The sequence below is a fragment of the Chiloscyllium plagiosum genome, chromosome 17, assembly GCF_004010195.1.
Source record: "Chiloscyllium plagiosum isolate BGI_BamShark_2017 chromosome 17, ASM401019v2, whole genome shotgun sequence".
Taxonomy (NCBI): Eukaryota; Metazoa; Chordata; class Chondrichthyes; order Orectolobiformes; family Hemiscylliidae; genus Chiloscyllium; species Chiloscyllium plagiosum.
Genome location: NC_057726.1, coordinates 62,587,222 through 62,606,464, shown reverse-complemented (window position 1 = coordinate 62,606,464; position 19,243 = coordinate 62,587,222). Strand labels below are relative to the sequence as shown.

General features: G+C 40.3%; 1 long non-coding RNA gene across 3 annotated transcripts; it reads left to right on the top strand.

The window, feature by feature from the left end:
- Positions 1 to 2,413: 2,413 nt before the first annotated feature.
- Positions 2,414 to 18,378, top strand: LOC122558571. Of its 3 annotated transcripts, none has more exons than XR_006314184.1 (6): positions 2,414 to 2,469; positions 4,037 to 4,187; positions 8,262 to 8,377; positions 12,894 to 13,043; positions 15,741 to 15,785; positions 18,106 to 18,378. It is a non-coding gene; the product is annotated as an uncharacterized LOC122558571 (long non-coding RNA). The 3 variants fall into 3 exon arrangements; XR_006314182.1 differs by having other exon boundaries at positions 15,738 to 15,785; XR_006314183.1 differs by lacking the exon at positions 15,741 to 15,785.
- The last annotated feature ends 865 nt before the right edge of the window (positions 18,379 to 19,243 follow it).

Sequence of the window (19,243 nt, the reverse complement as noted above, 5' to 3'; positions counted from 1 at the left end):
TTTCACCTCGCGATCTTGTTTAAATGCCTCGTTTATTTTTCTCCCTTTCGAATTTCTCACACGGGTGAAAAGCTTTTTTCTGCAAGCCCGTTTATGTCCTAAGGTCATTATCTCGGCTCGCAGGTTCAGTTTTTCCTGTTGGTTTTCTGCCCTGGCCTGATTTGGAGATGCTGGCGTTGGATTGGGATGTACAGAGTTAAAAATTACAACAGCTGAAATGTGTTGCTGGAAAAGCGCAGCAGGTCAGGCAGCATCCAAGGAATAGGAGAATCGACGTTTTGGGCATAAGCCCTTCTTCAGGAATTACAAGACCAGGTTATAGTCCAACATGTTTAATTGGAATCACTAGCTTTCGGAGCGTTGCTCCTCTAAGTGGTTGTGGAGGACAATTGTAAGGCAATTTATAGCAAAAATTGCTATAATTTTGCTATAAATTGCCTTACAATTGTGTCCTCCACAACCACCTGAAGGATCGGCGCTCCGAAAGCTAGCACTTCCAATTAAACCTATTGAAATGATTTTACCTCTGTCCTGTTCTCCAGCCGATTGCTACAGCCTTCTGCAACTTTTTAAAGTTCCCATTCCTCATGTTATCCTTAGCTAGACTCCAAAACAAAGAGCATTCCTTTGAGTCCCAGACCGAATACCAGCCTTTCCAGGACATTCACCATAGTCTGGTCACATTGATGGAGAAATCCTCTCCAGTCTGAGCTCCCTGGACTCATCACCGACTTTAAAGGTTGTGCTTTTGAGGATCGTTCAGTTTAGCTCCTTCCCCGGGCTGGACGCTTCCTATTTATGGGGTTAGGAAGTAGGTCAGAACAGTAAGACTGGTTTTTGCCAACACCCACCCAGGGACGCCAAACTCTAGTGCCTGTGTCTACCTGGAGGCAGCAGGTGACCTCAGGGGAAGCGAGGTGCAGAAGGCACTCCAGCTCAGACAACCCACTCACTATATTCCCAAATATAAAGCACCAACACCCAAGGAAAAGCCACACCAGCCAACCGTCTGCTAAGTTAATACTACACCCACACAATTACCCAGGGGCCAATCTCAACGGTCCCTCTATTGCCTTGACTTCGCTCCGCCTCCTAGCAACGACTCACCAGCGCGCCTCTTCCCCCGGATGTGACACAACTTCCGGTGGCGCGGTCTTTTATTCCCGATCCACGTTGGCCCCCCCCTCCATCCAATCAAAGACGTTGACGTCATGTTGCTCGGTGCCGGATTCTCCAGTCAGGTACCAGGCTAGCGTACCCCATCCTTATTTGGGCGGGCACGTGGCTGTTACCGCGTTCGCCGTTGAGCACGCGTTCAGCTTGAGCCAAGCAGCGGTCCCTACGTCCGAGTTTTAACCAAACCGCCACGTGGTTCTAATTTTATCCTGGCGACTCAGCTTCTGTCCCCGTCTGGATGACGCTGGTTAATCGCTCGCTTGAGGCGCTGATTGTCTGTCTGCCTGCCTGCCTTCCCAGACCGCGCGCGCGCGCGTAGGCCTCCCGGGAATTGTAGTTCCACCTCTCCAAATTCAGGGGGAATCGAGCGCCGCCCGAGGGACTACAGCCCCCAGAGAGCACTGCGCGCCACGCATGCGCACGTGTGCAGGCTGCTCGGAACGCATGGCGGCGGTTGGGCGGGATGGCGAGGTGGCTGCTCCGCTCCCCCTCCCGCTCCCTGGAGTCGGTGAAATTGTGAGGAACCGAGTCATTAATGCGAAAGGATAGTACAGCGGCCTGTTCCGATTCTGGTGAGCGGGGGGGGATTTGTAAGGGCTGGGCCGTTAAAATCAGGCGAACTTAAGCTTGGGCCTGGGCCTGGGGCCAGGAGCCAGGACATTGACATTGACTGGGCTTTCCCAATTCAGTTTGATGATCGTGTCCAATCCAATCCTCAATTGTGTTTTTACTGGCATTGGGAAATAACGAGGTGGCAAACTGTACAGGACAACTGATCCAGGAGCTGTAAAGCTACTCTTTGAGGGCAGCATGGTAGGCTGACACGTGGAGCTGCAGCTGGAAATCAGTGAACTGCTTGGAAATTAATGATCGGCACAACTTTGGAATCACACCTAAATATTAATTAGCAGCAATAACTAACTGAATTGGGCATATTTATGCCGTTTTAAAATCTGATGAGGGTTAAAGATCTCTTTGTTTTGTGCAAGACCGTTTAACCTCTTGAAAATGTGGGTTTTATTTAGTGCATCCCTGATCAATTTTTGAATTTTCTTCAACAGATGTTGAAGAAAAGTAAATTATTATTCGGATTGTGAAATTGGAAGATCAGTTGCAATTCAGATGTTATGTAAGTTAAATAATATTTTAACTGTGAATAATGTTCTGATTTTACAGTCCTATTCTTGTAAGTGCCCATTAGTAGTGGTCTGATGTGATCTTAAATTTGTTATTCTCGGGGCTTGAATTCTTTGATTCCTGAAGTTGAATGTCCTCACATGGTCTAAATAAGTGGTAAGTAAATGCTTTTTTTCTGATGGTTTTTAATGCAGAGCCATAGAATTTTGCAGTACAAAAACAACTTAATTTTTTTCCCAGTGAGTTTATGATTTTAGGACAGCCCATAGTGCTTTATGGCCAATTAAATGTATTTAAAATGGTTGTACTGTAGGAAGCAACTTTGATGCATCAAGAGACCACATTTGAGGTAAATGAATAGCTAGTCTTTTTAAAATGTTGGTTGACCAATAAATACAGGTGAGGACACTGAAGGGATTTCCCTGCTCTTCAAAATAACATGGCAAGTTGTTTTATATCCATCTGAGAGGGCAGGGGAATCTTAGTTTAACATTTCATTCGAAAGATGGTACATCAGACACCTCATCTGTGTCCGTTGCTCTCGACGTGGTTGTCTTTACAATAGGGAGACAGGATACCAACTTGCTGAACGTTTCAGGGGACATTTCTGGTACACTCACCAGACAATCGCACCGCCCTGTGGCCGACCACTTCAACTTCCCCTTCCACTCTGCCAAGGGCATGCAAGTTCTTGGCGGCCTCCACCGCCAAATCCAAGCCACCTGACGCCTGGAAGAAGAGCACCTCATCTTCCACCTTGGGACTGTTCAACCACATGGCACCGGCTTCATCAGTTTCCAAATCTGCCCTTACGCCACCTCATCCCAGATCCAACCCTCCAATTTGGTACCGCCCTCTTGAACTGTCCAACCTGTCCACCTTCCTTCCCACTTGTCCACTCCACCCTTCCCTCTGAAGTATCACCATCACCACCACCTGCATGTACCTATTACCTACCTGCTACCCCCCCCCCCCCCCCCCCCCCTCCCCCTCCCTCTCCACTTGACTGAACATCCTTCCCACATCCACATTCCTGATGAAGGGCTTATGCCCGAAACGTCTTATTCTCCTGCTCCTTGGATGCTGCCTAACCTGTTGTGCTTTTCCAGCGCTACACTTTTCAACTTGATCTCCAACATCTGCAGTCCTTCCATCTGACAGTACTATTTCAATACTTTACTGGATTGTCAGTCTAGATTTATATCTTTGCAGCTCTCCTGTGGAGCTCAGACCTAAAAGCCTCTAACTCAGCAAGTGAGCTACTTATTCGCACTGCACAATGAAGCCATTCCCTCTAATATGTTTGCCTTTCTCCATACCCTTTGAAGTTTTGCTTTTGCAAGTATTTAACAATTTACTGAGAGCCTGGTTAGTTATGATGATCTGGAGAACACTGCCTGAAATGGTGGTGGAAGCGACTTAATAACTGTGAACTGGAAAGTGAATCAGTACCCAGAAAGTGGAACATTTGTAAAACTGAGCAGAAAGATCAGGGAAGTGCATCTAACTGGACCACACTTTTGAAGAGATACAGCTCCATGGATGTATTCAGCGCTACATCATTCTATGATGTGGAGGTCATAATTATGCTGATGCACAGAAGACTTTCCCAATAACTTTGCATAGGGGTTTTGATAAAGACAGTCTTCACTATCACTTTCTTTTCAGTCCAAACATTAGTTTATTCACTGACAGCATTGTCCTTTTTTTTGTCTCTGAACAGTGCACTATTCGATGTAATCATGAGACTGGTTGTGAGATTTTCTTCGTCCTGTGATGAGAAGATACTGGTTTGAAATGATGAATCAGTGAGAATGCTGATGAACTTGTTGGATCTAAGGAGCAAATGTCAGATGCAGGCACAACAACATAAGGTACAGTCCTGGCTTTTGGAATTTTGAACAATGATTTGTAATCTTACCAAAGTTCTAACCTTCTGGAATAAATAGCTATTTCACTTTGGCAATATCATTGGTATTGTGTTCCTTTATGAATGAATTGCTTATGGCAGTCAGAGCTATCCAGTTAATGGGTTAACTACATTAATTAATTCTTTAAAAACTGTATAAAAATACAGTGCAAAGGACTTAATATGAGGGCTTATTTTAGAAAATTTAAATATCTAGTTTTATTTGTAGTTGAATAATACTTATTGTAGCATGCAATACTTTTAATTTATCCTCAAAGTTCTTCTTTATTTCCTTTCTTCTGCTCCATGCCCAAGTTGAATGATGAATGATGCTTGCATGTATTATCTGAACTGTCAGTGACGAATTTTGAAATCATTCTGAGAACTTGGGATCTTCCCTTCTTGATTTTCTGTAACGCTAGATTGCATATTTAGATTAGATTAGATTACTTACAGTGTGGAAACAGGCCCTTTGGCCCAACAAGTCCACACCGACCCTCCGATGAGCAACCCACCCAGACCCATTCTCCTACATTTACCCCTTCACCTAACACTATGGGCAATTTAGCATGGCCAATTCACCTGACCTGCGCATCTTTGGACTGTGGGAAGAAACTGCAGCACTCGGAGGAAACCCACGCAGGTACAAGGAGAATGTGCAAACTCCACACAGACAGTTGCCAGGCGGGAATTGAACCTGGGTCTCTTGCGCTGTGAGGCAGCAGTGCTAACCACTGTGCCACCGTACTGCCCATATGTAAGACCAAAGGTTTGCCATCTCTGCCTACTATGGAGTTGGACTTCATACAATGTGCAATTATATTTAAATGTAAAATAATTTTTCATCAAAGTGGTCTTGTTTCATAAGATGTTTGGAATACTCCTATAATATTTGCCAAGTCTGTTCACCAAGTATCACATTTGGACAGTTGACATTTTTCTGATAAGTAATCAAGTCACTTTGTTAAGAGACAGCACAGTCATGCAATTAAAACTACGTTTTTGTTACTCTGGAATCTATTGTCTCAGCATTGATCAGAGGAGGTATTAGCACCAAATTGAAGCAGGAAAGATCCTTAAAAAGGAGTTTTCGGTGAATTGCGTGAAAGAGGACAGAGTATTTTTCTAATGCAGCGATATTTAAGTTGAGAATAGCCTTCCAAAGAAATGATTTATTGTACTGTGTGGACCTTTTATGTCAAACTCCTGAGCAAAAATTCAACTTTCTTTAGTTTGAACATTGCCCTCTGGTGTGATATTAAGGAATTGCTTTGAAAGAAGTTCTGAAGCTTTGTGTAAGGTATCCAGTTGAAACAAAGCATCGAACATTAGGTATTAAAGGAATCAAGTGAGAAGGGTACAGATATTAGGGGATGATCAGCATACCCATAATTGTTATTTTCATCATGGTTTTAAACACTGTTGAGCACACTATAGGTTTGAACTGAGTACTGATTTTCATCATGGTTTTAAACACCGTTCAGTACTCAGTTCAAACCTATAGTGTGCTCAACAGTGTTTAAAACCATGATGGAAACAGCAATTATGGGTATAAACTCAATTTAAAAGGTTTTTTCTCATAGTTTGTAAATACTGTGTTAGTGGGCGGCACGGTGGCACAGTGGTTAGCACTGCTGCCTCACAGCGCCAGAGACCCGGGTTCAATTTCCACCTCAGGCGACTGACTGTGTGGAGTTTGCACATTCTCCCTGTGTCTGCATGGATTTCCTCCGGGAGCTCCGGTTTCCTCCCACAGTCCAAGGATGTGCAGGTCAGGTGAATTGGCCATGCTAAATTGCCCGTAGTGTTAGGTAAGGGGTGGATGTATGGGCGGGTTGCGCTTCGGCAGGGCGGTGTGGACTTGTTGGGCCGAAGGGCCTGGTTCCACACTGTAAGTAATCTAATCTAAGTAATCTAATCTAATCTTTTCCAGTGTGATTCCTAGTTCTGTAATGTGATATTTGGCATACATAAACTGAAATTATGACTGTTAAGCTGCTAAATCGGAGAGTTCAGGATATTTCCTTCCAGTTTGTAAATCTTTTTGTAGGTCATGTAATTCTGAACAGTAAAAGTATTCATAATTTTATGTGCATGAATGTTGAATGATACTGTAAAGGAAAGCTTTAACAATGTCTGCAATCCATTTTGTTTATTAAAACTGAGCTCCCAAATGAGCTTTTGTTTCTCCTAACCATCTCCCTACTGAATCTCTGTACTTTTGTTGAAATGAACCACAGCTGTTGTGTGCTTTAAAGGGATTGAATCACCAATTTAGAGCAGGATAGGCCCATTGTCACTTCTGTTGTTGAATGAGTTTCAGTTCCTCAACTAGGACTAAGAGCTTATCGTGTAGAGTGACACTCAGGCCTGTTATTGCTTTTTAGCCAACACTAGTCTTTCAGCAGATGACAAAAAGAGAGATCAATGATGAGATCATCCTGTGTCAAAAAGCTGTCACTTTTTCGCAAAATAAATTGTGTTCTGAGCACATGGTGCTGTATAGAAATAAAGATGTTATATGGAGGTGCAAATGCATCCTGTCAGCGGGCTCTTCATGGTCGTTTGAGTAGCACATTGTATTTAAGCTATGATCTTGCCATTTATAAAGGAATGTATGAATTGGAAGCATGAGCTGGTCCTCAAACCTGCTCTGCTATTTAATAAAGTTGTGATTTTATTGTGCCCTCAACCATCACTTTCCTGCCAACCCTAATATACCTCAATGCTCTTGTTAGGCAAGAATATCTATACTTCTTCCTTACAAATACTCACTGACCCTGCCTCCTCTCTTTGGGGAGCAAGTATCTGAAAGACCTGTGCATCTTTAACAGAGAGAAATACTCCTTGACTCTGTCTTAAATGGGAGTCACTTCTAAAAATTTGTGTCCTTTTCTACTTCCTTCCACAAAGCAAAGTATAATTTCCTGTCAAGTCCACTCGGGATCTTGTATATTTCAATAAGATCATCTCTCTGAATGTGAATAGAAACATCTCCAACATCTCCAATTTATAATAAGAGAACCCCTCATCCCAGGAATCAGTTGAGTGAACCTTCTCTGAAATGCTTCAATTCTGTTATCTCAATTTGTAAATAAAGAGATCAAAGCTATAAATGTGACTGTAGTAGTGATCTGATCGATGCCCTGTAGGAAATCGAGTGCTTGATGACGTGCGGAGAGAATGGGCTCGTGGGCCACTTTTGTGCTGTATAATTCTTGTATGCTTTTATGTTCCATTCCCTGTTTTAGAGTCTGAATTTAGTCCAGCCCAGATGGATGGTCAGAAGTGATTGATATAGAATAATACATTTGGGTGTTTTTCATTTAGTGCAAAATATGCTTGCACACGTGGCATGATTTGCTACCAGTCTCAAACAGATATGCACCCTCATGCAAAAGAGTCCACTTTATTTCAGGGAATTTGCAAGCAAAAAGGCAACATGAAGGGAGAAAATATGTGCAGTGAGTTATGATCTGGATATGATAGGGCAAGTATTTTTGTGTACTACTTCATAATTTTAGAGTGTGTTGGTTGTCGTTTTGTTAATACATAATTAGATCAAAATCTTTTCCAATGAAGTGCAGTGGGAGTTTGATAAACAAAGGGCTTGCTGTTTACAGCCAGACCATCCTTTTGACTAATTCAGTAATATTTCTTTGACAGTAGAAGTTTATAAAATCATGAAGGGCATGGATACGATGAATAACCAAGGTCTTTTCCTGGAGGTGGGGGAGTCCAAAACCAGTGGGTACAGTTTTAAGTTGAGAGGGGAAAGGTTTAAAAGAGATCTAGGGGACAACCTTTCACACAGGATGGTGTGTGTATGGAATGAGCTGCCAGATGAAATGATGGAGACTGGTACAATTACAACATTTTAAAGGCATCTGGTTGGGTGCATGAATAGGAAGGGTTCAGAGGGGTATGGGATTAGATTTATTTAGGATATCTGTTTGCATGCACGAGTTGGACTGAAGGGTCTGTTTCCTTGCTGTACATCTCTGTGACCCTTATTGTCTTTTTCTTTGTCTGTGAACAGTGCACTATTCCACCTCATTTGCAAGATTGGCTGGGAGTTTCTTAGTTCCATCATGTGAGGATCCTTCGAAATGAAGAGTCGAAGAACAATTGATAACTGAGGTGCAAGTGAGAAGTGTAGGTACAATTCTGTATATTGGAATTTTGAACAAAACTTGCAAACCTGTCAAAGTCGCAATCTTTCTGAATAAATAGAGATTATATAATGTATCAGAGCATCACGGACTTTCAGTTCTTCTGATTAATGCACTGGGAAAGTTTTAAGGTTACCCAGTTAACAGGTGAACTGTATTAAGCACTTGCTGACTGATTAATCACTGTTTTAAAATGATGTAAAAAAAGAGTTAGTGCACTTTTAGATAATATGAACGTAATTATGTGTAACAATTTCTTTTGGTCAAAATTAAATTTTGAAGTCTGTCTTGGAAAGTCCTCTTCTCCCACAGTGCTCAAGTTCAGTGATGAATGATATTTGCATGTATTATCTGAACTGCAGGTGACGAGCATTAAATTATTCTGAGAGCTTGGGCCGTACTCTTATGTTGATTCTGTGTACATTATCTAATAGAGGTAGTATTGGTATTTATAATACTCTCACAATGGTCATAGACTTCATACAACATATTATTTTCTCAGCTTGTTTCTCTTACTTATCCATGGAGCTGGGATTTCATACAGCAGATAATCCAATCCAATCTGTAACTGCAGAGCAGATTTCCAGTGAAGTGGTCTTGCCTAAAGAGATTTTTGAAACATTCTTGTTCCTTTGCTGAATCTGACTGTCGATCATTTTATTTGGACAGGGGAGGTTTTGATAATATATCTGCTTTACAAACTTGCTTTGTCCACACAGGATAACTGTGCCAATTAAGAATATTTTGGGGCGTTGAATGTATAGCTATGATAACTTTGAGGCTATTGGCAGGTCTCATCAAACTGGAACAGAAAAGGCCAGTGTCCTTTTTCTTGATTGTGCACTAGTTGATTGCAGCATTTTTTTAAAAATACGTTGATATCTGAAATGATTTTCCATAAACTCTTTGCACCAATTTATCCCTCATATCGAAATCCCACTGGTTGAAAATTCATTTCGAAGTTATCGAAATCCCACTGGTTGAAAATTCATTTCGAAGTTTAACTTTCTTTACCTTTAGCATTGTCAATTGGTGACATCTTTGGGAAATGGTTTGGGGGAATTATTCTCAACTCACGTTGTGAAGATGCCCAGTTAAACTGTTGTTAGAGCAACAGGGTGAGAAGTGTACAGAGTATAAAGGGAATAGTAGATATAAATGGTGACATGACATTTGAAATAGCAACGTTTAAGCTAAGATAAAATGTTTATATCCAGTTAGTCGCCTGAAACTATCATTAGAATATTTTGTATGCTGCTATGTTATTAGGATAACGTTTCCACTCTGGTTCCATAATGATTATTTTGTGTCTATTAACTAAGCAGTAATGATGTCAGTTCAACTCATAACTCCAAGATTTTAGAATATTTCCTTCCAGTTTGTGGAATTTCTTCATGGGTCATATTATCCTATGAACAGTTCATGTATGTATAATATCAAGCTGGAGTGTCTAATAATGCAATAAAGGGCAAATACGTCTGCCTACTCCCCCTTTTATTCATTTGCTAAAAGTGAAAGCCCTAAAATTAGTATTGGTTGGTTAGCTCAGTTGGCTGGACTGCTGGTTTGTGATGCAGTGCAAGACTAACAGTATGGAGTCAGTTCCCACACTGGCTGGGGTCACCGTGAAGGTTCTGCTTTAATAGAACATAGAACATTCCAGCGCAGTACAGGCCCTTCAGCCCTCGATGTTGTGCCGACCTGTGGAACTAATCTGTAGGCCATCTAACCTACACCATTCCATTCTTGTCCATATGCCTATCTAATGACCATTTAATTGCCCTTAAAGTTGGCGAGTCCACTACTGTTGGAAGCAGTGCGTTCCATGCTCCTATTACTCTGACATCTGTCTGATTTCTATCACCCCTCTATTTAAAGCTACATCTCCTCATGGTAGCCATTGCCATCTGAGGAAAAAGGCTGTCACGGTCCATCCTATCTAACCCTCTGATTATCTTATATGTCTCAATTAAGTCACCTTCTCTCTAACGAAAATAGCCTCAAGTCCCTCAGCCTTTCCTCGTAAGACCTTCTCTCCATACCAGGCAACATCCTAGTAAAACTCCTCTGAGCCCTTTCCAAAGCTTCCACATCCTTTCTATGATGCGGTGACTAGAACTGTACGCAATACTGCAAATGTGGCCTCACCACAGCTGCGACATGACCTAATGTTTTCGAAACTCAATCCCTCCATCAATGAAAGGTAACGCACTGTATGCAGCCGTAACAACCTTATCAATCTGGGTGGCAATTTTCAGGGATCTAAGTACCTGGACACTGAGATCTCTCTGTTCATCTACCAAGAATCTTACCATTATCCCAGTACTCTTTTATTCCTTCCTGAATCACCTCACACTCTGAATTAAACTCCATTGGCCAACTACAGCATCTCTGTATCCTACAACATCCTTTGTCACTCTCCTCAACTCTACTGACCTTTGTGTCATCTATAAATTTACTAACCCATCCTTCTATGCCCTCATCCAGGTCATTTATAAAAATGACAAACAGCGGTAGACCCAAAACTAGTAAGTGAGCTCCAGGATGAATATTTCCCATCAACCACGACCCTCTGTCATCTTTCAGCTAGCCAACTTCTGATCCAAACAGCTAAATCACCCTCCATCCCATGCCTCTGTATTTTGTGCAATAGCTTACCGTGGGGAACCTTATCAATCACCTTTCTGAATTCCATATATACCACATCAACAGCTTTAACCTCATCCAGCTGTTTGCTCACCATCTCAAAGAACTCAATAAGGTTTGTGAGGCATGACCTATCCTTCACAAAGCCATGTTGACTATCCCCAATCAACTTATTCCTTTCTAGATGATGATACATCCTATTTCTTATAACCCTTTCCAACAGTGTACCCACAGCCGAAGTAAGGTTTATAATTACCAGGGTTGTCTCTACTCCACTCCCCTTCTTGAACAAGGGGAGAACATTTGCTATCCTCCAGTCTTCTGGCACTAGTCTTGTGGACAATGATGACATAATCAAAGTCAAAGGCTCTGCAATCTTCTCTCTGGCTTCCCAGAGAATCCTAGGATAAATGCCATCCGGCCCAGGGGACTTATCTACTTTTACATTTTCCAGAATTGCTAACATCTCCTTGTAAACCTCAATCTCATCTAGCCTAGTAGCCTGTATTTCAGTATTCTCCTTGACAAACATGACTTTTTCTAGTCAATGTGTGTACTGATGAAAAGTATTCCCAGCCCCCCTCCTTGCCTGAGGTGTGGTGACCCTCAGGATAAACTCAGCTTTGCCTTGGTCTCTGAGGTTACAGGTATGTTCATTTTCATAGGCTTCTGTTCTGTATAACCTTCTCCCTTTTGAATATAATGGGATTAAATAAAATTAGGCCCAAACTAATATTATTTCAAGAGGAATGGTTACCAATACAAGAGCTGGATAGGTTTCAATATCCCTTTCATAACCCATGCCCCTCATTAGTGAGTCCAGAGGCTATAAGTATGATCTTTACTCCAGGATTGTAACTCAATGTAGACTTCCACTTCATTAATTGATCTTTGTCACTTAACTAGATTGGTGTTTGATATCTTTGTGTCAACAAATTTCTCTATTTGACTGTTTGTAATTATTTTTCAAATTAATTTTACGTCAAGCACAATGGAAACAGCTGCATGCACCATGTCAGCATGCTATTTTTGGTGGATTGGTGGCACAGTACTGAAGAATTGATCTTGCCATCTTGATGCCTACTTTCAATCTAGTCCAGAAGGATGGCTAAAACATGTCCAAGAGCAATGTGTTTTCATCGCCTCCTCTCAGTGAATTATGGATTTAGGTCTATGACACAAGGTTAACTCTCATATAGTCCCAATTAGGACTGCCCCTCAGTCAACCTACAGGATACCCAATGGGGAGTTTATTAAAGGGAGTTGGCAGAAGAACCCAAAGTAGACTGAAAGGGAAGAATTATATGAAGCCAGTTATGATCTGGAATGTACATTCTGAAATAATTATTGAATAATTCAAAATTTAGGATTTGATCAATAATCGAAAGGCAAATGTGTTCGGATCATAGAATCCTTAGTGTGGAAAGAGGCTATTAGGCCCATCAAGTCTCCACTGACCCCCAAAGAGCATCCCATGCAGCCCCACAACTTCATAATTTACCATGGCTAATCCATCCCCGTACACTCTGGATAATTTCACATAGCCAATCTACCTAACCTCCGTATGTTTGAACTGATACTATGGAAGATTAGGAATCTGGGACTAATTCAATAATTCTTTAAAATAGTTAATATGGATGTAATGGGTTGGATAACTTTATAACGTGTGTTATTTCATTTTATAATTCACTGATGTGAAGGCTGCCGTTAGGTCGGTGCAGAGATGGATCAGAACCTTTCCTAATTACGTTCCGGGGTGTTTGATGAAATTAGCCAGGGCTTGCAGCCCAAACATTGACTTAAGCACTGACGTATGTTGAGCCTTTAATGTTTCTTTCTTTGCCTCTGAACAGTGCACCGTGTTGGCATCAGTCTGAGACCTTGTTTGGAAGGAGTTTCTTAGTCTCATTTTGTGAAGCTATTTGAAGTGAAGAATTGAGAATGATAACTGAGCCAGTTAATATAGGAAGAAGTACTGGGAGCTGCAGGCACATTTATTGGAGGTACATTTCTATCTGTATTGAAACTTTGAACAACAGTTTGTGATTTTGTCAAAGCAGCAAACTTTCAGAATAAATAGCAGATGGTGTTTCATATGAATATCTTCCTAAGTTTTAGTTAATCATTTAGTGCCCTGCTTATTACATTTGAAAAGCTACTCTGGTTGACACATTGGCCATATTAAATACCAGTATAATAGATAATGTATTAAAATAGAGATTTAGTGTAAATGCGCCTTTCAGATGATGAGCTCATTGCTCCATGAGTAAAACCTAGCTTTCTGAATTTTCCCTGGGTTATGCCTTCTTTCTGTCTCTTACTTCCTCCCCAAGGTTCAGTGATGAATAGTGGTTGCATGTATTATCTGAATACTGTGACGAACATTAAAATGATTCTGAGAGCTTGGGGTTTTCCTTCCTTTTATCCAATTGTACATACATGTTGTCTAATAGAGTTTTGACGTGTTCATAATACTGTTGTAATAGTTCTTGATTATTTCTGCCATGCCATTTTTCAGTGTACTTGACCAGGTAATCGTCATGTGCTGCAGCTATCGGTTTTATCCAGCAATCTGCTATATATATATAAAAACCCTATTTGGGTTGAGCAATATCGCATGGGCTGTTACCTCTCCTAGTCAGTGAGCAGGCTTTTTATTATTAAAAGAAGTGGTTTCACTGCAAATATGGATGTCCGAAAATGCTCTAAGGGGTGGTTTAAATTCTTCGCTAGACCTTGGTTTAAAAGACCAGTACCGTTAATAGTATGTACATTCCATTAGTACTGTCAGTGGAGTGTGGTTTGACACTGTATTGCTCAGATGCAGTTCTGGTAGTGAGATGAAATTGGGTTGCAAATCCAGAATTTACACCTCAAATCCTTTTAGCTAATCTGAAGTAAAGCTGCTTAGCATTTGTGCCACAGTTGCTATAAACAGAGTGACTGTCTAATAGAGGAAAAGTTTCCTCTTTATTCTCCTATGATGTTAGGAATGTGTTTTGGAAAACTTAAATCGAGTTTACTTGTAGTCATGAAAAATCCACAATAGAATCCTTCTTTGCCACTTCCTCAACTCCACCTTTTAAACAAATTAGTTTACTTAAATTTTTCATGATGGCACCACACAGCATAACTGTAGTTTGCATTAGTTCATTTTTTGTTGATGTAGTAGATAGTGTTTTATAATTTTTGTAATACTGTACTAAAGGATGGTGTAAATTTAAATCCACTTTTGATGTCTCAATTACCCATCCATCGTATAATTAAAGATATTCTGTCACATCTACAAATGCAGTTCATATTTCAAGATTTTTTTTGAATACTCCTGTACATTTGCTCATGCTGTTGTTCAGGCATCACATGCAGACATGGAGGTTTTGATAAGAGTGAGAGTACCTATACGTACTCATGATGTCAGCATGACCACAGAGCCTAACAGACAGATAAAGGCAGTTTCGGTGTTTGTTCACCCTGGAAATATTTAGCCTCAGAGTTGACCATAACAGATGTTATCATATTATGTTATGGTTAATAAGTATGAATACTGAGCTGGGAGCAGAATAAAAATCTTTCACAGATTTGTTATACTACAGAAGGGAGGCAGTGTCCTCTTGGATATGGCATTTTGCAAATGTGGATATTCTGTTTTTAGGATTCTTTGCACTGTAGTTGGCTGTTTCAAGAAAGTGTTTGTGTAGCCTTATCTTGGGTCATAATCTGTCTGAGCGAGCTTCCACTTAAAACGAAAGGAAACTGAATTTATAACAGTACTCTCTGGTGAAGCCATTGGGGAATGGTTGAGGGGTTTATGGTTGTACTGATGTTAAATGAACTATGTGAAAGGCTTATGTAGTTGAGGGAACAAGCACTGACTATAGATTTAAATGTATTTCGGATATACCTTTTCAGTCTGTGGAATCTGTTCATAGGTCATGTTATCCTGCACGATAAAAATAGTAAAGTCACTCTAATAAAGCTGCAAGGTAGAAAGACATCTACTGCTGTTTTATTCACAACTAAAATTGAAAGCTCTCAAATGTAATACAGGTTTCTGTTTTTCTTACCTGTTGCCCTACTGAGGGGAAGTAGTTGCCAGTTTAGAGATGGCTATGGCATAATGTCATTTTCTGTGACTAGATTCTGTCTCCAAAGTTTGTGAATTTGAGCTCCACCCCAGAGCTAGCACACTTAGTTTGGGCTGATACTTCAGATAACTGTTAAACCAAGATGAGGATAGATCCTGTCAATGAATGCCAGCAAAATGGATCTTTTTGTGAGGATAATCCTGCATAAGTCATTTTTTCTCCAAGTAATTGATTGGCAAGTGCGTGGAAATTTTTGTAATACATAGTATTTTGTGATAGTGTTTCATGTTGTTGATAATGGTCAAGTGGATTGCGCAGTGCATTTAAGCATTTCTCCTTCATCGAACCTGTGGTGAATCCATAGCAGATAAATGGCTAGAACGTTGCTGTAGGAATAAATGAGATTGGACAGTCTCCATTCAGTGGCCATTGGAGTTGCGCCTACCATATCAGTTCAGTTCAGTTAACAAACACTGACTGTTGATACACTGACCTCAGGCTTTCTGACAGATTTCTTTGGTAAATGTTGGTTTGAGTATCTTCCTGGTCCCAATATCTAATCTCTAGATGTCTCATTAACCTTCTCTATTCTTTTATTTTGTCTCCGAACAGTAGACCATCCTGACTACAGACTTGAGAGAAGAACCTTACGGTCTGAAGGTGAAGATAATTGTTTGAAATTTAAAAAAATTAACGGATGAAAAAAATCAGTTGAAACCTAAGGGGAGGCAGGCAGTCACTTCAGGTGCAACATTGTCGGTATTCTAGAAACTTTGAGCAACAGTTTGAAGTCTTGTCATAGCAGGAACCTGCTGACATAAATATCAGCAGTTGTAGTGTACTTTCAAGTTAGCTAATATCACATGCTTAACATGTAATTTTTGTCACTGAGCAACATAAAGGTGTCAGGACAGAAGACCGCAAACTTGGTCAGAAGTAAGTTATAAAGTATTTTTGGAGGAGGGAAGAACTTGGTCAGCATGGACAAGTTGGACCAAAGGGTCTGTTTCTGCACTGTACATCTGACGCCGGAGAGGTTTAGGGGAAAAAATTTAGAACTTTAGCAACCATATTCTTAAGTCCCTAATTAGGAGTAACTAAAATTGATGATGCTCAAGAGGCTGGAATTAGAGGACTACAGATATCTTGGGAGGAATGTGGATTTGGTGGAGGTCACACAATTAGAAAGGAACTAAGCCATAGAGAGATTTGAAAACTAGGATGGTGATTATGTAATTGAGGCTTTTTGACTGGAAGCCATATGATTCTGTTCTGAAATGATGCTTGGAGTGAGTTAAGTTACAGACAGCAGAGACTTGGGTGAACATACATTTATGTTGGGTAATTAAGTCAGAATAAGATGAAGGAATGAGATGGGACAGAATGTGGAGAATGATGGAGTTCAGACTTTAATTTACCACATTATAGGGCTTCGTTTTTTTTACCAGTGTGCTGGTTAAAGCAGACAAGAACATATTCATTTAACAGATGAGACTTTAAATACCCATTAATAGATTACTTGTATTTTAATAGTCCATTTAATGGGTGCTCATGTCTACTTAGATATTTATGAAAATAAATTCTAAATCTAACCTAGGTAGTACCCCTTCCTCTGCCCAGTTCAGTGAGTAATGTTTGCATGTATTATCTGAACAGCCAGTGGCGAGCATTAAAGTTACTCAGAGCTTTAGATCATGTTTGTTCTGCTGATTTTACAGCTGCTGCAAGAGGATATGCACAAAATGATAGCAGAGATGAATGATGCAAGAACCACTAACTTTACCACTTATTATCCCATACCTCCTAGTTTTCAGTCTGATGAACATATCAGTACATAAAAACCTTCTGGGTTGAACAGTGTCACTTGATGCACTGGTGAAAAGCAGATATTTTCATATTGTGATAGTGAAACTTGAAAGGGTTCAGGAAAGATTTAAGGATATTGCCTTGCTGGGGGGAGTGGGGAGAGAGGCTGAAAAGCCAGGGCTATTTTCTCTGGAGCATCAGAGGCTTATAGAGGTTTATAAAACCATGGAGGGGCATGGATAGGATAAATAGACAAAGTCGAGAGGGCATAGGTTTAGGGTGAGAGGAGAAAGATATAAAAGGGACCTAAGGAGCAACTTTTTCACACAGAGGGTTGTACGTGTATGGAATGAGCTGCCAGACGAAGTGGTGAAGGCTGATACAATTGCAACATTTAAAAGGCATCTGGATGGGTATATGAATAAGGAGGGTTTGGAGAAATATGGGCCAGATTAGGTTGGGATATGGACAAGTTGGACAGAAAAGTTGTTTCCATACTGTACAGGAATCATTATGGTTTCACTATTGGAATGTACCCTGCTTGACTTTTGTGTACATCTGTAATGAAACAATTACTGGGCCTGTCCCCAGACCTAAGTCCTAAAATTAGGAATCCAGCTGAATAATTTCTTAGTAGCAGGGTTGCGAAGAGCCACAGTCATTTCATTATTTGGCACAAATGTTATTGTCTATTAAGAGGAAAGAATTACCTGGATGTAGGTTTGCTCGCTGAGCTGGAAGTTTCATTTCCAGATGCTTTGTCACCCTAAGTAACCTCTTCAGTGGGCCTCCAGGTGAAGCCCTGCTGCTGATTCTTGCTTTCTATTTATGTTTAGGTTTCTTTGGGTTAATGTCATTTCCTGTTCTTTTTCGCAGGGGGTGGTAGATTGGCCAAACTCTCTCACAATTCTTAGAAGCATGGAATTCCAACTAGAACTATATCTACCACCCCCTTACAAAAAGAACAGGATATGATGACACCAACCCAAAGAAACCCAAACAATTGCCTGGAGGCCCACTGAAAATGTTACCAAGGGTGACAAAACATCTGGAAGTGAACCTTTCAGCAAATCTACATCCAGAACCTCAACCTGAGCTACTAATTCATCTCATGTGCTAGGAAAGAATGATCATTTGAAGAAATGTTGACTAGTTATTGATTTTGTTTTTTCAGATTACAGAACCTACCATTCACAAGCAAGACTGTCATTCAGATACAATAATGAAAACTCATCTGTGGGTGAAAGTTTTAGTCAGTTGCTGAAAGGAATGTTCTGAAAAGCCATGGACTGGTTCTGCAGAATATTGCTGAATTTGAATTCTCGAGCCTAAATATGCTTGTGCGTGGGTCCAATCTAGTCTTACTCAACCATAAATTAAGCAATCTTTTTACTTTGTAATCATGTGAAATAAATACAATAAACTTGCTTTAAAAGGTGTAGCATCAGTTTATGCCTGTTTCCACTTAATTTCACCTTGACTGATACCGCACTGCACTGTAAAACAATATTTGACTTCAGAATAAAGACTGCAAATCATACAAGTTGAATTCTGTAGAGGTCATATTTTTTTGTGCCAGTCCAAGAGCACAGTGTATTCAGTATCCTTCAGTTTCTTGATATCATATAGCATGAATAAAATTGACTGGAGAGTGACATTTGATACTGGGACTATCAAAAGCCAGACAAATGAGCGGATTAGGATACCTGAACAAAAATTTATGAACAGCGGCTTTAATTTTCGTGTAATAATTTGAGAACACAAAAAGTAGTCAGTCTTCAATTGATTTTCATGATGTGCTGAACTTCTGTCAGCATTGTAAACACTGTTTCTGATACATGCTTTTGAGAAAAAAAAACAAGCAATTATTTAAATGTTTATTCTTTGAAACTAGTTTCAGAGTACAAGACAGAACAAGACAGTTAAAAGTGATTAGGGTACACAGACTATAAATATAAAATGTGCAAGATAAGCCCTTTGTAATTTTGAGTTGATACAAAAAGGTACAGAAGTAAAATATGGCTTTAGAATTAGAGGAGTGTGGAATTAAAGGGTAGTTATATAGCCATTTTGAGGAATGGCTCCTTTCCCCTCTCCCAGGGCAACGATAGAGCAAGATAACATTTGGAATCTTGCAAACACCCAACACAAGTACCAGGCTAAACAAAGCTCTATTATCAGGATTAAAAATGTAAAGAGTAATGAGATCCAAGTGAAAAAAAAAAGTCCCTCCTGTAAAACAGGAAAGATGAAACCCAATTTGTAGACTTTAGTCGGGATTGTTTTCCATTAACAAATGTCAATAGGGCAAA